Here is an 18,921-nt window from a genome sequence, read left to right as displayed (position 1 = left end):
CCAGATCAGCCTGTCCAGGCAGAAGTGTTTAGCAAAAGTATGGCAAGAAGACCACGTAGCAGCCCAAAAGATGACGAGGACTTCACAAGCTACTGCAGTGGTCGCAGCCTCTGCTCTGGTGGAATGAGCTTGCAAGCCCGCAGGGGGTCGTTTCTCAGTCAATGCATAGAAGAATTTAATGCAGAGCACAATCCATCTGGAAATGGTCAGTTTGAGCATTTTTTGACGAGTGACACTGTCGAGGTATGTAGAGCCAACATGGTCCTCGGGCTGAGAACTGGAGCCTGTTTCACTACAGGCATCAAGAACACCTCCTCCTCATTGTCAGAGGCCTCTGAAAAGATGGGTTCCAGAATCTCCCTTGCTTGACCTGCTAGAATGCCAGACTTCTCCCTTTGCATGAGGTAGTTCTTCAGACCCAAAAAGGTTTGAGGTCTCTAATGACACTTGTTCCTGCATTTTGCAATTAACCGGTTTTCTCTCTCTTTGGTCTTCTCGCAGCGGAAGACTCTGCAGCCTTCACATGTCTCCTTGTGGTCTGAGGAGAGGCACCAATTACAAACCTCATGCAGGTCACCGCAGTGGCATTTGGCATTTCACCTACGGCCGAGATGGAAAGGTGTACATTCCTTTCCTTGGGTACATTCTCTGAGAAATGACAGAAGATACAAAGTTCTTCAAGGACTAAGAAATAAATGAGTGGTGCATTGAAAGCAAACAGTCGGTGACTTTCGGGTCCAAGATCCCTGGGTTTCAAGCAGATAGTCAGTGCAATGTTGGTGTCATCTGCAGGAAACCGGCTTTTTAAGCAGTGTACCAAAACGAGGCATACTACGAAGAAAGTCCGGACGACCCTTAAGGGCTTAAATTAATAATTCCAAATGCTCTTTATGGTAGCATGGGCGGGCAGTTTTTTTTTTGTCTTTTTTTTTTTGATTTTCAACAAACTTATTGGTTTCCTCAAGATCACGACATACATCATCATCAGTACACTGCATACCAAAACCTTATTGACAAGTGCCTCGAAGGGACTCTAACCCAAGAAGCCGTAGGGCAGTTATCCACTAATTACCAAGGGACCAAGCCCACACAAGGCACCCAGCAGTGGTCTGGCCATTGCGTCGTCCAGAAGCCTCCTAGTAAGTCCGCAGCAAGCATGGGCGGGCAGTTAAGGCTTATCAGAGGGTAGTGTTAAGAATTTGTTGAGCACACAGTCAATTAATGAGGCACACACTCAATAAGAAACTCAAGACCAATTTTAGAAAAATAACAGGTATTTTTAAATTTAATTTAACACCACAAACTTCATTAATGAGTAAGTACTTAGTTCATACATTTTTGCAGGAAAGTAAAAATATCACACAAAGGCGTTGTTACAAAGTAATGCTTTTGTTATGGGGAAAAAAACATACTGCATAAACAAAATTTGCAATCATATCTCAGGGTCTCCTTTAGGACTTAAGGTGTTAAGGGGTAAAGGTCCAAAGTACCACCAGCAGCTCGAGTTTACCTACCTTGGGGTGTCCGGGTGCAGAGGTGCTGGATGGGTTGGTAGCTTTGCGTGCTATACTGTAGGAAAAGGGGGGGGGGCACCTAGAAACAGGCTGCAGAGGTGGACTTGAGGGTCCCAGGAGCAGGGGAGGGCCACTGGTTGTCGTGGACCCGGGCCCGGGAGCTCGGGGCAGGGCCCGTTAGTCAGCTGGGCCAATTTCGGTGCTGGCCTTTGCGATACTGCCATCTACTGTTGGCTGCTCAGTCCCTGCAGCGTTGGAGTCCGGATTGGACTCAATCTTTGGTTGCTGCAAGGGGTCCGGTACCCCAGGAATTGGTGTAGGGCGGCCCAGTTTGGTCCTGGCTTATTCACACTTGTTGCCAAGACGGATCTGACCTCTTAAATCTTGGTGATCTCCTGAATGGCTGCTGCATTGATGGACCCATGGTCAGCAGAACGGTGAACTGGACAATGCGGTCGATGCCTGCAGGGTAGTGGCTCCCCCATTCCGAGGGAGATGATGGCTTGGTGAAGTGCTGGAGGCCCTCCGATGCTTTTGGGGAGGCACCACTGCAGGATGAGTTGGGTTGTCGCGATTGTCAGGACAGGAGCAGACTGGTTTTGGCGCTTAAGTCCACTAGTAATTTACAGTGCTCACTTCTTCGGATCTTCATGGTTCTTTTCTTGTAAGGCGAATCTGAACTCCTGGCATCAGGTTGCCACCTAAATATTCAATTTAGGGGCGTTAAAGGATGTAAAGGGTAGTAGCCAATGTGCTACTTACATTCAGAGTCACTGCACCTCCTATATGACCACTTCCTGTAGGGAGCGGAAAAAACCCTGTCCCAGAATTCCTACTTCTACCAAATTAGAAATGGTGGAACCTTTTTCGTGGGGTGCATCAGGCAGCCCACCTTAGGGGTGTGACTGGCCTGGTGGTGCACCATGCCTCCCAGTATAGCTAGTTTTATGCCTGTCCTGGTGCCAAATGGGCCTCGGTCAGGGGGTGGCATTTCCGAAGTCTGGGGGAAGATAGGGTCACATATGAAAGGCGGCAGGGGCTTTGAAGTCGCCGGCCTTGGTATGCAGATTTACTAGCCATCCTGCTCCAGAGCAGGCATTGTTCTGGCCTCAGAGAACGCAGGCTCTTACCTGAAGGGGATCAGAAACCTGTCTGTGGTGGCAGGCTAGATGATATTCGTCTGCCAGCACACTAAGACTGGTAGGTTTTCAGGGGGAACCGCTAAGGTGTCCTGTGGGTGCATGTTTTAATAGATCCACTACTGGCATCAGCATGAATTATTAAGACATGTTATTTGATAAACACCGTGGGTTTCAATGAAACCATCATGTAGCTGGGGATCTCATAATGACCAGTGCCCAGAGTCACGATTCACTACCTGTGCTCTAGTGCCCACCACCCTGGGCCGAATTATGAGGCTTTCCAGTGTTCTAATATGCTTCCAGACACTCCCCTGCATGCATATCCTGACTTCCAGGCATTTGGACACCATTTAGGAATTGACATCCATTCCCAGTCCATGCCGGGTTTTGTAGAAGCCTGTCTGTTCATGCTGGAAACTCCATTACCTATAATCCCCTGCTCACAGGTTTGTCTCCACCCTTGCAGGCCAAGGATGGGTGGAGGAATTCAGCACACCTGTGGTTGGCTGCTGCTAGCCTGCTCACAACGGATGCATGTGATTACTGTGAGCTCTTTTAAGCCCCAGCTCCCTTCGCGCCAAGGTTGGTAATTGTAGCTGTATACCGGCGAGACCGACCCTTGTTTCCTGAACTTTTGTTATCCTTGATTCCTGTGCTATAGTTAATCCTTGTTCCTGGATTCCTGAGCTATATCTATTCCTTGTGCCCGAATTAGCACAGCCTGCAGTGCTACCTTGTTTCCTGAGTTCCTGAGCTATAGTTCTTATTTTTTCCTGTTCCTGATCTTCAGCTATTTCTTGTTCCTGCTCTCTTGACTCCTTGTTTACTGAGCTGTAGCTATTTCCTGTTTCCTTGAACTAGCACTGCAATTTCCTTGTTCCTGAACTGGCACTGCCTGCAGTGCTATCTTGCCTCCTGAACTTTTGCTCAATTCTGGTCTCTGCTCCAGCACTGCCTTCTATGCTACTTTGTTTTTCTGATTCCCGATTCTGCACTATTCTAGTACACCCTTGAAGCCTCCCCTTCTGTATATCCTTTTCCAGTCCCTGCCTTTTGTAGGAGAGTAGGATCTGCTTCTTATAGTTACCCCCACTTTTTGATGATGTAACACTGTTTTCGACTTCGTCTGACTGGGATCCTGAAATACAGGACCCCAATCTAGCTGCTTTCTCCTCTAAATTGATAGCATGTACTTTAGGTACACTCCAGATTGGATTCTAGGGTACCCTTATAAGTCTCTAGCATATGGTATACTATGTACCCAGGGCATAGGTACCCTAGAGGCCTCACAGGGGCTGCAGCATGTATTGTGCCACCCCTGAGAGACCATTCAAAATGACACCACAGGTCTGCTACAGCAGCCTGTGTAAGGTGGTGCATGCACCCCTTACTTAGATATAAGTTCACTGTATCTATTCTAGATCACTGCGCACATAAACCTTTCAGTCACCCCTATGGCAGGCCTGATCAATCCTGAAGGTAGGGTGCTGGGTTTTATGTGAGAGGGTGCACCTGCAGCCTTCGGAACCTATTTTCGGGGGTTGTTTGTGATGCAGCCAACCATATATATTTAAGTGCATTATAAGCTTGCGGTAAATGCTAACTTTAAAACAGCTGCATTGAAACATGTCATGTTTGGTGTCAAACACCTTGGAATCATAACTCCCCGCCAGTAACTTGTGGGGGAGGTTTGATTCCACCCTCCTAGAGGGACATATGTGACACCGGGCTACATGGTACCAGCTTTCTCGACCTGGGCATCACAAAATGGATGCTGCCAGCCACAGGCACGAGTCTGTCCTCCTGTTGCTGAGCCAAGCTCGAGCAGGGGAAGGCTTGACAATAGGTTTCCTGTCACAGGGAGGTGAGACCACCTCCCAGACAGGCTTTAGTGTATTGGGGCTGGGTGGATGCACTCAGAGTGCTTTGAAGTCTGCACTGGGGGCACATCAAGTGTGTGAAGAGATCTTTCTGCTACGGAGTCTGGGTTTTGAAAAAACACTGGTAATTCCACAGATCGGTTAAAATGGAAAGCAGAGATTACTTTGGGAAGGAATTTTGGATATGTTCTAAGAACCACCTTCTTACGATGTATTTGTAACAATGGTTAAAGCCTGGATCTCACTTGCTCTCCTGAGTGAGGTGATTGCGACTAGGAAAGCTACTTTCCATGTAAGGAACTGCAATTCATATTTGTGTAAAGGCTCAAGTGGCTGACCCATGAGTCAAGTAAGGACAATGTTTAGGTTCCACACCCGAGAGGGTGGCAGTCTGGGTGGAATTATCCTCTTAAGGCCCTCCATAAAGGCTTTTACTGCAGGTACTCTAAATAATGACAAATGTTGTCTGTTTTGTAGGTAGGCGGCGAGGGCAGCCAGATGTAATCTTAAGGATGAGTATACGAGATTACATCTTTGTAAATGCAGTAAATAGCAAATGATGTTTTGAATGAAATCTTCTAGCGGGTCAATTTTGTTTTTATTGCAGTAAATGACGAATCGTTTCCATTTCGCTGCATAGCAAGCTCTAGTAATAGGGCGTTTGGCTTATTTGATAATGTTCATGCAGTCCGGCGGTAGGTTAAGGTAACCGAACTCTAGGATTTCAGGAGCCAGATTGCTAGATTCAGTTGTTTTGTATCTGAGTGTCTTATCTCTCCATGGTTCTGGGTCAGCAGTTTGGGGGAGACGCATAGGTTTTAGTGTGGAACTACCGAGATTTCGAGGAGTGTTATGAACCATGGTTGCCGTACCCATGTGGGAGCAACTAGGATCATGTTGAGAGGCTATTGCTTGAGCTTGCGTACTACTAGCAGAATGAGTGGGAGTGGTGGAAAAGCGTACGCAAATCTGCCTGACCAGTTCATCCATATCGCATTGTCTTTGGACAACAGGTGTGGAAACCTGGCGGCGAAGGTTGGGCATTTTGCGTTTGCGGTGAACAGATCTATGTCTGGGTGACCACACATGAGCAAAAATGGTTGAAGAACTTGAGGATGAAGTTCCCACTTCTGTATCTGCTGTGTCTGACGCCTCAGCCGATCCGCAATCTGATTGTGCACTCCTGGAAGATGTTCTGCTAGGATATCTATGTTTTGCGGAATGGCCCATTTCCATGTGCTTTGCGCCAAGTGAGACAGCTGCAAAGAAGGAGTTACTTCTTGTTTCTGTATGTAGTACATTGCTATCATATTGTCCTTGCGGACCAGGACAGTTTTGTTGAGGAGATGTGATTGGAATGATTTTAGCACTAGAAATATTGCCAGTAATTATAGGTGATTGATGTGGAGCGCTTTTTGTTGAGTGGTCTATTTGCCTTGAGTTGTGTGGTTTAGGAGATGAGCTCCCCAGCCGGTGAGTGATGCGTCTGTTAGCACTATCTGTGGAACTGGCTCTAGGAACGGCCGCCCTCTGGAAAGGTTTTGTGTGTTCCACCACTGCAGAGAGCAATGTGTGTGGCTGTCCACCAACACCAGATCTGTTAGATGACCTTGAGCCTGATTCCACTGATGTGCTAAGCATTCCCGTAAGGGACGCATCTGAACTCTTGCGTGAGGTACTATGAAAATGCAAGAGGTCATTCTTATGAGCTGCATAAACACTCGAGCTGGAAGGGAGTGTTGGGGTTGAAATTTCGTGATGAGAGTTTGCATACTGGCTATCCGGACTGAATTGGGGTATGCTAGAGCTTTGGAAGTGTCAATTGTGGCCCCTAGATACTGATGTAGGTGGGAGGGATATAGGTGTGACTTGGTGTGGTTTATTGTGAACCCCAAGTCGTGTAGTAGCTGAATTGTTTGGTGAGTGTGAAGAACACACTGACTGTGCGATTTGGCTTTTATCAGCCAATCGTCCAGGTATGGGAACAGACATCTGCTGCCTCCGCAAGTGTGCTGCCACTACTGCGAGACACTTGGTGAAGACCCTGGGTGCTGTGGTTACTCCGAATGGGAGAACCTGGAGCTGATAATGTTGGCAGTCCACTGTGAACCTTAGATATTTCCTGTGAGCAGGGTTATGGGAATATGGAAGTAGGCATCCTTGAGATCTAGTGTGGCAAGGAAGTCGCCTTATTGGAGGAGTGGAAGGACCTATTGGAGAGTGATCATGTGAAAATGAACAGACTGTATGTAGAAGTTGAGAGTTTTGAGGTCTAGTATTGGCCTGAGAGTACCATCCTTCTTGGGGATTAGAAAGTACAGGGAGTAAACCCCTGTCCCTTGAAGTTCTAGGGGAACTGGTTCTATTGCGTGCTTTTGAAGCATGGAGAGAACTTCTTGTTTGAGGAGCGTTAGATGTTCCGTGGACATTGGACGCTGTTTGGGTGGTATGTTGGGGGGGAGTTGCAGTAACCATACTGGATAATTTGTCTTACCCACTAGTCTGTAGTGATGGAATTCCAGACAGGTAGGAACTGTGAGAGTCTTCCTCCAACAGGAGTGGAATGGTCTGGAGGTATTGGAGGGAAGTCACGGTTTGTTAGCGGGGGGAGGTACGAGTGTTGTTACCTGGGCCTCTCCCTTTGTTATTATTTCCTCTGTATCCGCCTCTGAAATATCCCTTGTTGGGGGATGTTTGTGTGGGACTTTTACAGGAGGGAGCAGTGTCTGTGCTGACGTTTTTGGATGCGCCCCTATAAAAGGAGCGATGAAAGGAGCCTCCTATAGATGGAGACTGTAATGCTCCCATTGATTTTGCAGTCTCAGTATCTTTTTCATTTTTTCTAAGGCTGTGTCTACAGCTGGGCCAAAAAGTTGTTCTTGATTGAAGGGCTGGTTCAGGATAGTAGTCTGTACTTCGTTTGAACCCAGATATGTGCAACCATGCGTGCCTTCGTAATAACACACAAGTGTTGATTGATCTAGATGCAGTGTATGCTGCATCGAGGGCACATTTAATGAATGCGTTTGTTATCAACTTGCCCTCCTGAATATTTTTTCTCAATCCGGGGATTGAGAATCCTGGTCCTGACAGGGTCTTTGAAGATGTCTTTTAGCATGGGTAATGTTTGTACTGTCCTTTGTGATTGTGTGAAAGTGTCTACGAGGAAGTCTTCTTCTGTGGGGTCTGAACGCATTTGGATGCCATGATATTGGGCAGCCCTATCAATCAGCTGACTAAACCCAATGTTGTCATCTGGGGGAGATGGACTGTATCAGGAAGGTCTGAAGGGTCTACAGGGTCATTGTAGTCATCCCATGTCAGTCCCTGACACCCAGTACATACACTTAAGGCGGCTTCCCTGTTCACTTGTACTACTAGACAGAACAGGGGCATATCAGCTCATTCAGATATGTTCTTACATGCAAAATAATGCACCCTAACTTAGGGCTTTAAGGCCTGTTGTACTTACATATATTGTATGCAGTGTCTGTTGGCACAGCGTACATGGTGTGTGCCATGTCGTGTTTTCACTTTTGTTTGCACCATTTCATGTAGCTTGCAATGGCACTCTGCATGGGTTTGGTGGTGGGTTCCTTAGGGCAGCACAATACATGATGCAGCTCTAAGGGACCCTCTTTAGTACCCATGCCCTTGGTACCAGGAGTACCATTCACTAGGGACTTGCAGGGGTGCGAAAGGTCTTGCTAATTGGGGAACAATTGTACAGTTATCTTGTTTTACGGAAATAACTTTGGCACTGGTGACCTGGTTAGCAGGAACCCAGTGCCCTTCAGTCATAACTGCATCAAATACCAGGCACAAAATGGGGATGGCCATGCTATAAAGAGGCACTTTACTACACCATTGTTGTGGGGTTTAAAGGGCAATCAGCTCAAACTGAGAAAAAGGGTATAGAACAAATCACTCCCGGAGAAAAGTTGCACTGCACCAGGACACAGATTCCAACTCAGATTGTGTTCTTCCCTAAAGATTATGTGTACGTGGAGATGCGAAGCATTAAGTCTGTACTAAAGAGTAATTACAGAGAATAAGAAATAATTATCACACATGCTACCTTTAACTCACAACTAGGGAGGTGGGATGGGAGCAAGTGAATTTAAGTTACCACAAGCTGAAAACAAATTGTTGATGTAAGATTTTCAGTTTGCAGCATGTACTTCTGCAGATCAATTGCTGTGCATAAATGAGAATGCAGTTCCAAATATTAATGTTTTCAAACATAAGGAGATGAGTAAAAAGAACAGTGTTTTTAGTACAGTTTGGCCTACTTGTGCTTATTGCTGGACCTGATTGAACACACAATAATACTTATGTGGATAAAGAACCAAAATAGCAACTTTACACATCTGCAAGTGAGAGGTTATGTAGAAAGACCACTCTATCCCCTTTTCTAGGAGTGGAATGTGTCTTATGTGCAGAGTACAGTGGGAGGTTCGCATTGGCATAGCTAATTTGGATGCATTCAACAATCCACCTTGCAAACCCAGCATTTGAAAAGTAGTTGATTAGTTCTCCTAAATATTAGTGTACGTGAAATATCAAAAATAATTGCTCTTCAACCATCCAAGGTATGTAGGGTTGTTTCCTCCACAGACTTTGGTTTTGAGAAGAACATCAAGTCAATGGGTTAACTGATGTGAACAGGGTTTTTGTAGGATTCACCCCACTTCAACTAAGCACTGAGCTCTGAAATGCTATCAGCCCTGCTAATCAGGACTCAGTGCAGGTGATTTAACCCTTAAGCAGGCACATGGTTGATTGGCCTTTACCCAATTGGCATAGCCTAACCTTACTCTAAGACCCTCGCATATAGTACCAAAGGGTACCCAGGATGTATAATTTGGAGTATTCCCTCAGGAATTGCAGCACTGGTTGTGCCACCCTTAGTAGGATACAATAAAACAATGCTCCCAGTCTGCCACTTAAGACAGATAAGTCAGTTTAAAACTGCCAACTCTACATTGCTATAAGCAAAGGCCAAAGTCTGTTTAATATGTGTAAGTCACCCCTATCAAGTCTGAAGATAGCGTGCAGCATAGTAGTAGAGCAGAAGGAAAATGCTACTTACCCAGTATGCATCTTTTCTTGGCATATAGAGCTGTAGATCCATATGCTTTAGCATAGATCGCCATCTGGTGTTGGGCCCGGATGTTTGCACTTTGTTTTTCTTCGAAGAAGTCTTTGTAGTCACGAGGTAGGAGACTCCTCCTTTAGGTGATAGTGCACATGGGCATCGACTCCATCCCAAGATTATTTTGCCGCAAGGGTGATGATGGAGTTAGTAAGAGTAGAAAGAGATGTCCACGTATAGTGTATCTAAGTAAGATAATACTGCAACAGATAAAAGGTACCCGGGGAGGCAGGTGGGCGCATATGGATCCACAGCTCTATATGCCAAGAACAGATGCATACTAGGTAAGTAGCATTTTCCATTAGAGGCATATGAGCTGTAGATCATATGCTTTGGCATAGACTATACAGCAGTTTCTCCCAAGCTGTGGCTAACCTGTATCTGTTGCAGTGGTTTGAAATAGTGTTCTTAAAACTGCCTGGCCCACACTAGCTTGTTGTTTTGCTAACACATCTACACAATGGTGCTTTGTAAATGTGTGTGGTGTAGACCATGTTGCAGCTTTGCAGATGTCATCTAAGGGAATGCTCCCTCAGAATACCATAGAGGCCCCTACTTTGCGTGTAGAGTGCACTCTAGGAGGAATTGTTAAAGTGCGCTTAGCTTTGATGTAGCATATCTGGATGCACTTCACTATCCACCGTACAATACCTGCTTTTGATATGGGATTGCCTTTATGTGGTGCTGAGAAAGCAATGACGAGTTGTTTGTCTTTTCTAAAAGATTTAGTTCTTTCAATATAATATGGTATGGCTCTTTTTACATCTAGTGTGTGAAGAGCACGTTCTGCTACGGAGTCTGGCTGAGGAAAAAAAACACGGGTAACTCAACAGGCTGGTTGAGATGAAATGCAGAAACAACTTTAGGTTAGTCCTAAGAACCACTTTATTTTTGGTAATTTGTAAGAATGGTTCCTGTATAGTTAGTGCCGGGAGCTCACCCACTCTTCTAAAAGACGCAATAGCTATAAGGAAGGCTACCTTCCAGGTAAGAAATTGTAATTCACATTTGTGCAATGGCTCAAAGGGTGGACCCATGAGTCTTTTAAGGTCTAGATTAAGAATCCACACTGGAGAGGGTGGAAGTCAAGGAGGAATGATTCTTTTGAGTCCTTTCGTGAAGGATTTAATAGCGGGCACCCTAAACAGAGACAAATGTCTGTTTTGTAGGTACGCAGCTATTGCAGCAAGGTTTAAGTGTATAGATGTATATGTTAAGTTAGAACGCTGTAGGTGTAACAGATAAGCAGATGATGTTTTGAATGGAAGCAACAAGTGGATTGTTATTTTTTGTACAGTAAATAAGAAATTGTTTCCACTTTGCTGCATAGCATGCTCTTATGGTAGGGCGTCGAACCTCTCTAATGAAGTTCATGCAGTCTGGTGGAAGATTAAGGTAGCCAAACTATGATTTCAGGTGCCAGATCGCAAGGTTGAGTTGACTGGGATCTGGATGTCTCATCTCTCCATGGTTCTGAATGAGAAGCTTGGGGAGAGGTATAGCTTTTGGTGAGGAACAACTGATAGTTCCAACAGGGTTGTGAACCAAGGTTGTCGAGCCCGTGTGGGAGCAACTAGAATCATTGTCAGGGAATGTTGTTTGAGCTTCCGAACCACTAATGGAATTAGCGGGAAAAGCGTAAGCACTTATTTCTGACTAATTCATCCATAGCGCATTGCCTTTAGACAATGGGTGAGGATAGCTGGACGCGATGTTTGGGCATTTTGCGTTGAGGTGTGTGATCTATTTCTGGGTAGCCCCACATTTGGAAGAATAGGAGGAGAACTTGACGCTGTAGTTCCCATACGTGTATCTGTTGTCTTCGACGACTGACCAGACCTGCAATCTGGTTGTTCACTCCTGGGAGGTGCTCCGCAAGGAGATACATCTGTTGAGGTATGGCCAATCTCCAAATGATTGGAGCTAGTCGGGAAAGTTGTAGAGTGTGTGTTCCCCCCTGTTTATGTATGTAGTACTTTGCTGTCATGTTGTCTGTACAAACTAGGATAGCTTTGCCTACTAGATGTAGTTGAAAAGCTTTTAATGCTAGAATAAATTGCCAGTAGCTCCAGATGGTTTATGTGGAGTAGTTTTTGTTGAGGGGTCCACATGCCCTGAATGGTATGTTTTTGAAGATGAGCCCCCCAACCAGTAATCAATGCGTCTGTCGTTTGCACTATCTGTGGAACCGGGTCGACGAATGGCCGCCCCTTGGAAAGGTTTTGTGTATTCCACCATTGCAGAGAGCGTTGAGTGCGGCTGTCCACCAACACCAGATCGGTCAACTGACCTTGAGCCTGGTTCCACTGACGTGCTAAGCATTCCTGTAGGGGACGCATTTTGGAGTCTTGCGTAAAGAACAATTAGAATGCAAGAGGCCATCATGCCGATCAATTGCATGAACACTTGGGCTGGTAAGGAGTGTTGAGGCTGAAATTGTGATATCAGGTTTTGCATGTGAGCCGGGTGAATGGGAATATGAAAGTAGGTGTCCTTTAAATCCAGAGTGGAGAGAAAATCACCTTGCTAAAGTAATGGGAGCACCTGTTGTAGGGTGACCATGTGGAAGTGGTCTGATTGAAAGTAGAGGTTTAGCTGTCTGAGGTCTAATATGGGCCTAGGAGAGCTGTCCTTTTTTAGAATCAAAAAGTAAAGGGAGTACACGCCTGTCCCTTGATGGCGTAATGGGACTGGTTCTATTGCATGTTTTGTAACAGAGAGAAAACCTTGTTTCAAGAGGGTGAGATGTTTTGGTAACATTGCACCTTCTTTTGAAAGAATAGTTGGGGGGAGTGCTGGTAAGTTCCAGGCAGAAATCATACTGGATAATTTGTAATACCCACTTGTCTGAGGTGATTGAATTCAAGACAGGTAGGAATTGTGAGAGACATCCCCCTACAAGAGTGGAATGATCGGGGTGTAACGGAGGGAAGTCACTGATTATTGGCAGGGGAAGGGCGGGTGGAGTTTACTCTGCCTCGTCCTTTATTGTTATTTCCTCTGTAACCTCCTCAAAAATAACTTCTGGAGGAGGTGGATTGGTTGTTATAAGAGGAGGAGGGATTTTCTGAGGACAATTTTTTGAGCCACCCCTGTAAAACGAGCGGCAAAAGGAACCCCTGCTAGAAATCATTTGCAAGGCCCCCATGGACTTTGCTGTCTCTGTGTCTATTTTCATTTTTTCTAGGGAGGTATTGACCGCTGGCCCGAAAAGATGCTCCTTATCAAAGGGCTGATTAAGTATGGGAGACTGTACCTTCTACTTGAATACAGATATTCGAAGCCAAGTGTGTCTGCGCAATAGTATGCTAGTGTTTATGGCACGAGAAGCTGTATCTGCCGCATCTCATGCACATTTGATGGAAGTGTTGGTGATGAACTTTCCTTCCTGAATGAGGTCGTTAGCTTTGGTCTTATACTCGTCTGGCAAATGTTGCATGAGTTTTTCCAACACATCATAGTGAGCCCTGTCGAAGCATGCTAACAGAGCCTGAGCATTGGCAATACGCCAATGGTTAGCAGCTTGCGAAGCTACTCTCTTGCCAGAGGCATCAATGAACAAGTTACTTACCTTTGGTAACGATATACCTGCAAGAAACATTAGTTAGTTAGATTCCTCACCTTAGAATTTCCCCAGGCGTCAGGCTGGATCCGGAAAGATTTTTCGTCAGCAATACCCTTGCGCGTCGCTAGGCGTCGTCGGTGGCTCCGTGTCCATCGTCGGCGTCGTGATCGGCGGAATGACATCGGAGTACTTAGACGCCGCCCTCACGGGCGGACGTCAGTTCTTGTACAAAGCTTTCCGCGCCAGGAACGCAGAGCCATGCAAGAGACCGACACTGGTGCCAAGAATCTAGGGCCCTGAAAGGGATGACCTCAACCCTAGATATCGGTTTGCAGAACGGGGAGGATGGGTGGGGTTGTGAGGAATCTAACTAACTAATGTTTCTTACAGATATATCGTTACCGAAGGCAAGTAACTTGTTCATCTGAAAGAAACACGTTAGATTCCTCACCTTAGAATAGATACCCCAGCAATACCAACCCCGGCGGTGGGTCTGCGAACCAAGATCACACCACAAAGTTCAGGAGGACAGAACGGCCAAAGAAGCCATCTCTCCGGACTTGGCTGTCCAGGCAATAATGTTTGGCAAACGTGTGCAGCGAGGCCCACGTTGCTGCCTGACAAATATCCTGCAAGGGGACTCCCTGGCACAGGGCAGTGGTCGCCGCTGTGGCCTGCGTGGAATGGGCCTTCAGCCCTACAGGAGGTTCCTTTTTAGCTAAAGAATAACAGGCCGTGATACACAAAACGACCCACCGAGAGATGGTTCGCTTGTGCACCGCCCGCCCCTTCTTAGCGCCCACGTAGCCAACAAAGAGTTGGTCGTCCACCCGGAACTGTTTGGTGCGGTCCAGATAGAAGGACGGCGCCCGTTTTGGGTCCAGACGGTGGAGCCTCTCTTACTCTTTCGAGGGATGCGTAGGCGGAAAGAGGGTGGGCAGAGTAACAGACTGGCCGATGTGGAAGGCAGTTACCACCTTAGGGAGAAAGGAAGGACAAGTCCTAAGAACAACTTCGTCCGGATGGACAGAAAGGAAAGGAGGCTTAGAAGAGAGCCTGGAGCTCACTCACCCTTCTAGCAGAGGTGATGGCAACCAGGAAAGCAGTCTTAAGTGTCAGAAGATGAAGGGGACAATTATGAAGTGGCTCAAAGGGAGCGCACATCAGATAGGTCAAGACTAGATTCAAATCCCACTGAGGCATTACGAAGGGGACAGGAGGAAACATGTGAGTAATGCCCTTAAAGAATCGAGAAACCACAGGGGATTTAAAAAGAGAAGGCTGATCAGGAAGCCGTAAGAAGGCAGAAATAGCTGAAAGATATCCCTTGAGGGTGCCCAGAGCAGAGCCCTGCTGGGCCAAGGAAAGAAGAAAGAGGAGAACCTCAGAAAGAGGGGCGGAAAGGGGATCCACAGCCTTTGCTGTGCACCATGCCACAAATTTGTTCCACCTGCAGGCGTATACCGATTTTGTGGAGGGACACCTGGCTGCCAGAATAACATTACAGACTTCAGGAGGCAAGTCAAATGGCATCAACTGCCGCCGCTCAATCTCCACGCATGGAGGTGGAGGCTGGACAGGTTCGGGTGGAGGACCGTCCCCTCCTGCTGCGACAGAAGGTCCTCCTGAAGAGGCAGTCGAATCTGGGGATCGATCGATAGACTGAGTAGCTCGGGATACCAGTATCTTCATGCCCAATCCGGAGTGACAAGGATAAATTGGGCCCGGTCGCGCCTGATCTTCTTCAGCACTCTGGGCAGAAGTGGGATAGGCGGAAAGGTGTACAACAGACCGCAGCTCCACTCGCGACGAAAAGCGTTTCCGAGCGAGTGCCGCCTTGGAAATTCCAATGCGCAGAACTGCTGACATTGCGCGTTCTCTTCGGTTGCAAATAGATCTAACCAAGGCTCTCCCCACTGCCGAAAGAGGCCATGCGCCACGTCAGAGTTCAGACGCCATTCGTGATCCATCATGCACCGGCGGCGGAGTTCGTCCGCCCTGGCATTCAGAGAGCCCGCCAGGTGTTGAACCACCAGGGTGATGCCCTGATGTTCCAGCCATGTCCAGAGGCGAAGAACCTCCTGACAAAGGGTCTATAACCCCACCCCGCCCTGTTTGTTGCAATACCACATGGCGGTGGTATTGTTCGTGAACACCTGCACTACACTCCTCCGAACAGAGGGGAGGAAAGCCTTCAGTGCAAGTCGGTTCGCCCGCAGCTCCAATAGGTTGATATGGAGCCGGGACTCCGCCGGAGACCAGAGGCCTCTGATCTCTGCCTCTCCCATGTGGCCCCCTCATCCCAGGAGAGACCCATCCGTCACCACTACGTGCTCCGGTTGGGGTAGGGAGAGGGATCTGCCACTGACCCAATCGCGGTCCGTGAGCCACCACTGCAACTGTCTGGCAGTGCCCTCCGAGATCAAGACACGGTCGGACAGGTTGCCCCGATGCTGGGCCCACTGAAACTTCAGGTCCCACTGCAGAGCCCGCATCCGCCATCGAGCGTGATGTACCAGCAAGATGCAGGAGGCCATAAGACCCAGAAGCCGCAGCACCAACCTGACCGAAACCCAGGATAGAGGCTGAAAGATCGGAATCAGAGCCTGAATATCCCGAACCCGCTGTTCCGGAGCATAGACCCGGAACTGCGCCGAGTCCAGAACCGCTCCGATGAAGAGGAGCTTCTGGGAGGGACTCAGATGCAACTTCGGCACATTGATGGAAAACTCCAGCAAATGCAGGAGGTCAGCCGTAGTCTGGAGGTGGGAGACGACTGCCTGGGGCGAGCCCGCCTTCAACAACCAGTCGTCGAGATAAGGGAAGACTGGAACCCCTGATCTGCGCAGATGAGCTGCGACCACCGCCATCACTTTCGTGAACACCCGAGGGGCACTGGTGAGGTCGAAGGGGAGCACGGTAAACTGAAAGTGCTCGTGGCCTACCGTGAACCACAGGTAACGCCAGTGGGCCGGTAGGACGCGGATGTGGAAATAAGCCTCCTGCAAGTCCAACGCTACCATCCAGTCTCCAGGGTCTAGGGCAGCCAGAACCTGAGCTAATGTCAGCATCTTGAACTTCTCCTTCCAGAGGAAGGCGTTGACGCTCCTGAGGTCCAAGATAGGGCGTAGGCCCCCTTTGCCCTTCTTGGGAACCAGAAAGTAGTGGGAGTAAAAACCCCGACCTACTTCTGGGCCAGGAACGTGCTCGATGGCCCCCTTGGCCAAGAGGGCCGTAACATCCTGCTGTAGAAGTTTCAAGTGATCCCCCGACATGCGGTGGTACTGCGGTGGCATGGCTGGAGGGGTTGCCTCGAAAGGGAGGGAGTAGCCCCTTCGGACGATTTGCAGCACCCACCTGTCCGATGTGATGGTACGCCATTGGAGCAGGTGATGGCCAACTCTGCCTCCCACCGGCGTGGAATGGGCCTGAAAGCTCGGACTAGGAGGGCTTTGAGGCGGATGCTGCTGGGGTAGATGTGGACGGACCAGCTCTTTGTCCCCCTGCTCCGCCTCGGCGGAATCCACGTCCGCGACCGCGTTGAGACTGGGTCTGCGGCCTGTGGCTAGATGGACGTGAGGGGGCGCCCCTTCCTTGGCCACAAAAGGGGCCAAAAGTGGAAGTTTGCGGGCGCAGGCCGAGAGGCCCAAGGACTTGGCCGTAGCCCTGGATTCCTTTAAGCGCTCCAGCGCACTATCCGCTTTGTCGCCAAAAAGGCGACGTCCTTCGAAGGGCATGTCCATGAAGGTGCTCTGGACATCCCTGGAGAAATTCGTGGTCCTCAGCCAGGCGTGGCGACGAATCGCCACCGTGGTCGCAATTGCCCTGCCTAGCGAGTCTGTTGTGGCCAGTCCACATCGGATCGGATACCGTGCCGCATCCCGCCCCTCTACAAGAGCCGTGTTCGGGCCTCCTCCGGACACTGGGGCAGCACGTCCTCCACCGTATCCCACAGGGATTGGGAGTAACGGTCCAAAAGGCACGCGGTGTCGATAGACCGCAACCCCAAACTAAGGGAGGAGAACTGTTTCTTCCCAAACTGTTCCAACCTTTTGGATTCCCGATCCGGGGGAGCGGACGGGAAGGAGGTCTGGGAGGTAGAGGCCTGGATAACCAGGCTCTCGGGCGTGGGGTGTACCGACAGAAAACTGGGGGTCGCCTGGTGCAGGGCGGTGGCACCGGGCCACGTTCTGGTCCACAGGAGGAACTGTGGAGGGCTTGGACCAGGTGCCCATCAGAACGTCGGTCAGTGCTTCATTGAACTGCAGCAGAGGAGCTTGCTGGCAGTTGAAGCACTTCAGTGAGGAGATTAGTCCTCACAGCCACAGCAGGCAGCTCCAGCCCGAGGGCTTCGGCCACCTTGCGCAGCACCACAGAATACGTAGCACCCTCCTCCGTAGCCACGGATGGAGGAGAGATGAAGCCAGTGTCGGGGGAGGTATCAAGACCACTGGCATCCCCCAGTTAGTCTGCCCAGTCCTGAGATAAGGATTAGTTACTTACCTGTAATCCTAGTTCTCATCCAGGGGTATACTCAAAGTCATAATCTATGAATAATCCCCGCCCACGTGCGGGATCCCGGAGCATATAGAAAATACATATATATACACATATATATGCATATGTGAAAACATATACATGCAGTCTAAAGAATGTTTCAAACATGGCAATGCTGTAAATTACATAGGTTTGCATTGTAGTGCCCCCTAACCCATAAGGAAAAAAGGAAGCACCAAGCCAATTGTCACACAACAACGCTTTATTGCCATAAAGCAAACCTGTAATTGCAGGCACTTGTCTGTAGGCTGCAGTAGAGTATCAAGAAACAAAGAAAACTGACACCTTGGCTTTAAGGCATTAGAGTAAGGGGACCTTTAAGACCTGCAGGAGACCCCTTGCTCCCATGATGCACCACAGGTGACAGTTAGGTCAGTTCTTTTTGACGGTGCACTCGCACCTGAGTAGATCTGCAATTAATAAACAATGCCTTGAGAAGAAAAAAGCACGCCCGGGGAGGTGGGTGGGTCGCTTATGACTTTGATGAGTATACCCCTGGATGAGAACTAGGATTACAGGTAAGTAACTAATCCTTCTCATCCAGGGGATACTCATCAATAGTCATAATCTATGAATAGAGTAGCAAGCCCATACCCAAAGTCTCGCGGCCGAGCATTATAGCATTTAGAATATGCATTAACATCACATAGCATAGCAATCATGCAAACAAATTCCTCAAAGAGGCCTGCCCCACCTGGGCGTCGGCCTGTGCGTCTGAATCTAGGCAGTAATGGCGTGTAAAAGTATGTATGGAGCGCCATGTAGCTGCTTTGCAAATTTCAGACATGGGAACGTTGCGAAGGAGAGCTACAGTAGAAGCTTTCCCTCTAGTAGAGTGTGCTCTTGGTCTACCCTGTAGCACCTTGTTAGACAGCTGATAGGACAAGGCTATACATGAGACAATCCATCTAGAAATGGACCTCTTGGAGGCAGCCAGCCCGGTATTCGTTGGACCGTAATTAACAGTCTGTCAGACTTTCTAAGTGAAAGGGTCTTAGCAAGATAAAATTTCAATACCCTCCAGAGGTCAAGAGAATGTAAAGCTCTCTCCGGGGGAGTGGTTGGCTGAGGAAAAAAAGTGGGTAACGTAATAACCTGATTAATGTGG

General features: G+C 48.3%; 1 protein-coding gene across 6 annotated transcripts in view; it reads right to left on the bottom strand.

The window, feature by feature from the left end:
- UBAP2 (ubiquitin associated protein 2) overlaps positions 1–18,921 on the bottom strand; it is a 1,669,217-nt gene that overhangs the window by 536,115 nt on the left and 1,114,181 nt on the right. The gene's annotated exons all lie outside the window — the stretch shown is intronic.

This window comes from Triturus cristatus, chromosome 2_1 (assembly GCF_964204655.1).
Source record: "Triturus cristatus chromosome 2_1, aTriCri1.1, whole genome shotgun sequence".
Taxonomy (NCBI): domain Eukaryota; kingdom Metazoa; phylum Chordata; class Amphibia; order Caudata; family Salamandridae; genus Triturus; species Triturus cristatus.
The sequence above is the reverse complement of the archived record's forward strand: the minus strand, read 5'-3'. Positions and strand labels throughout refer to the sequence as shown.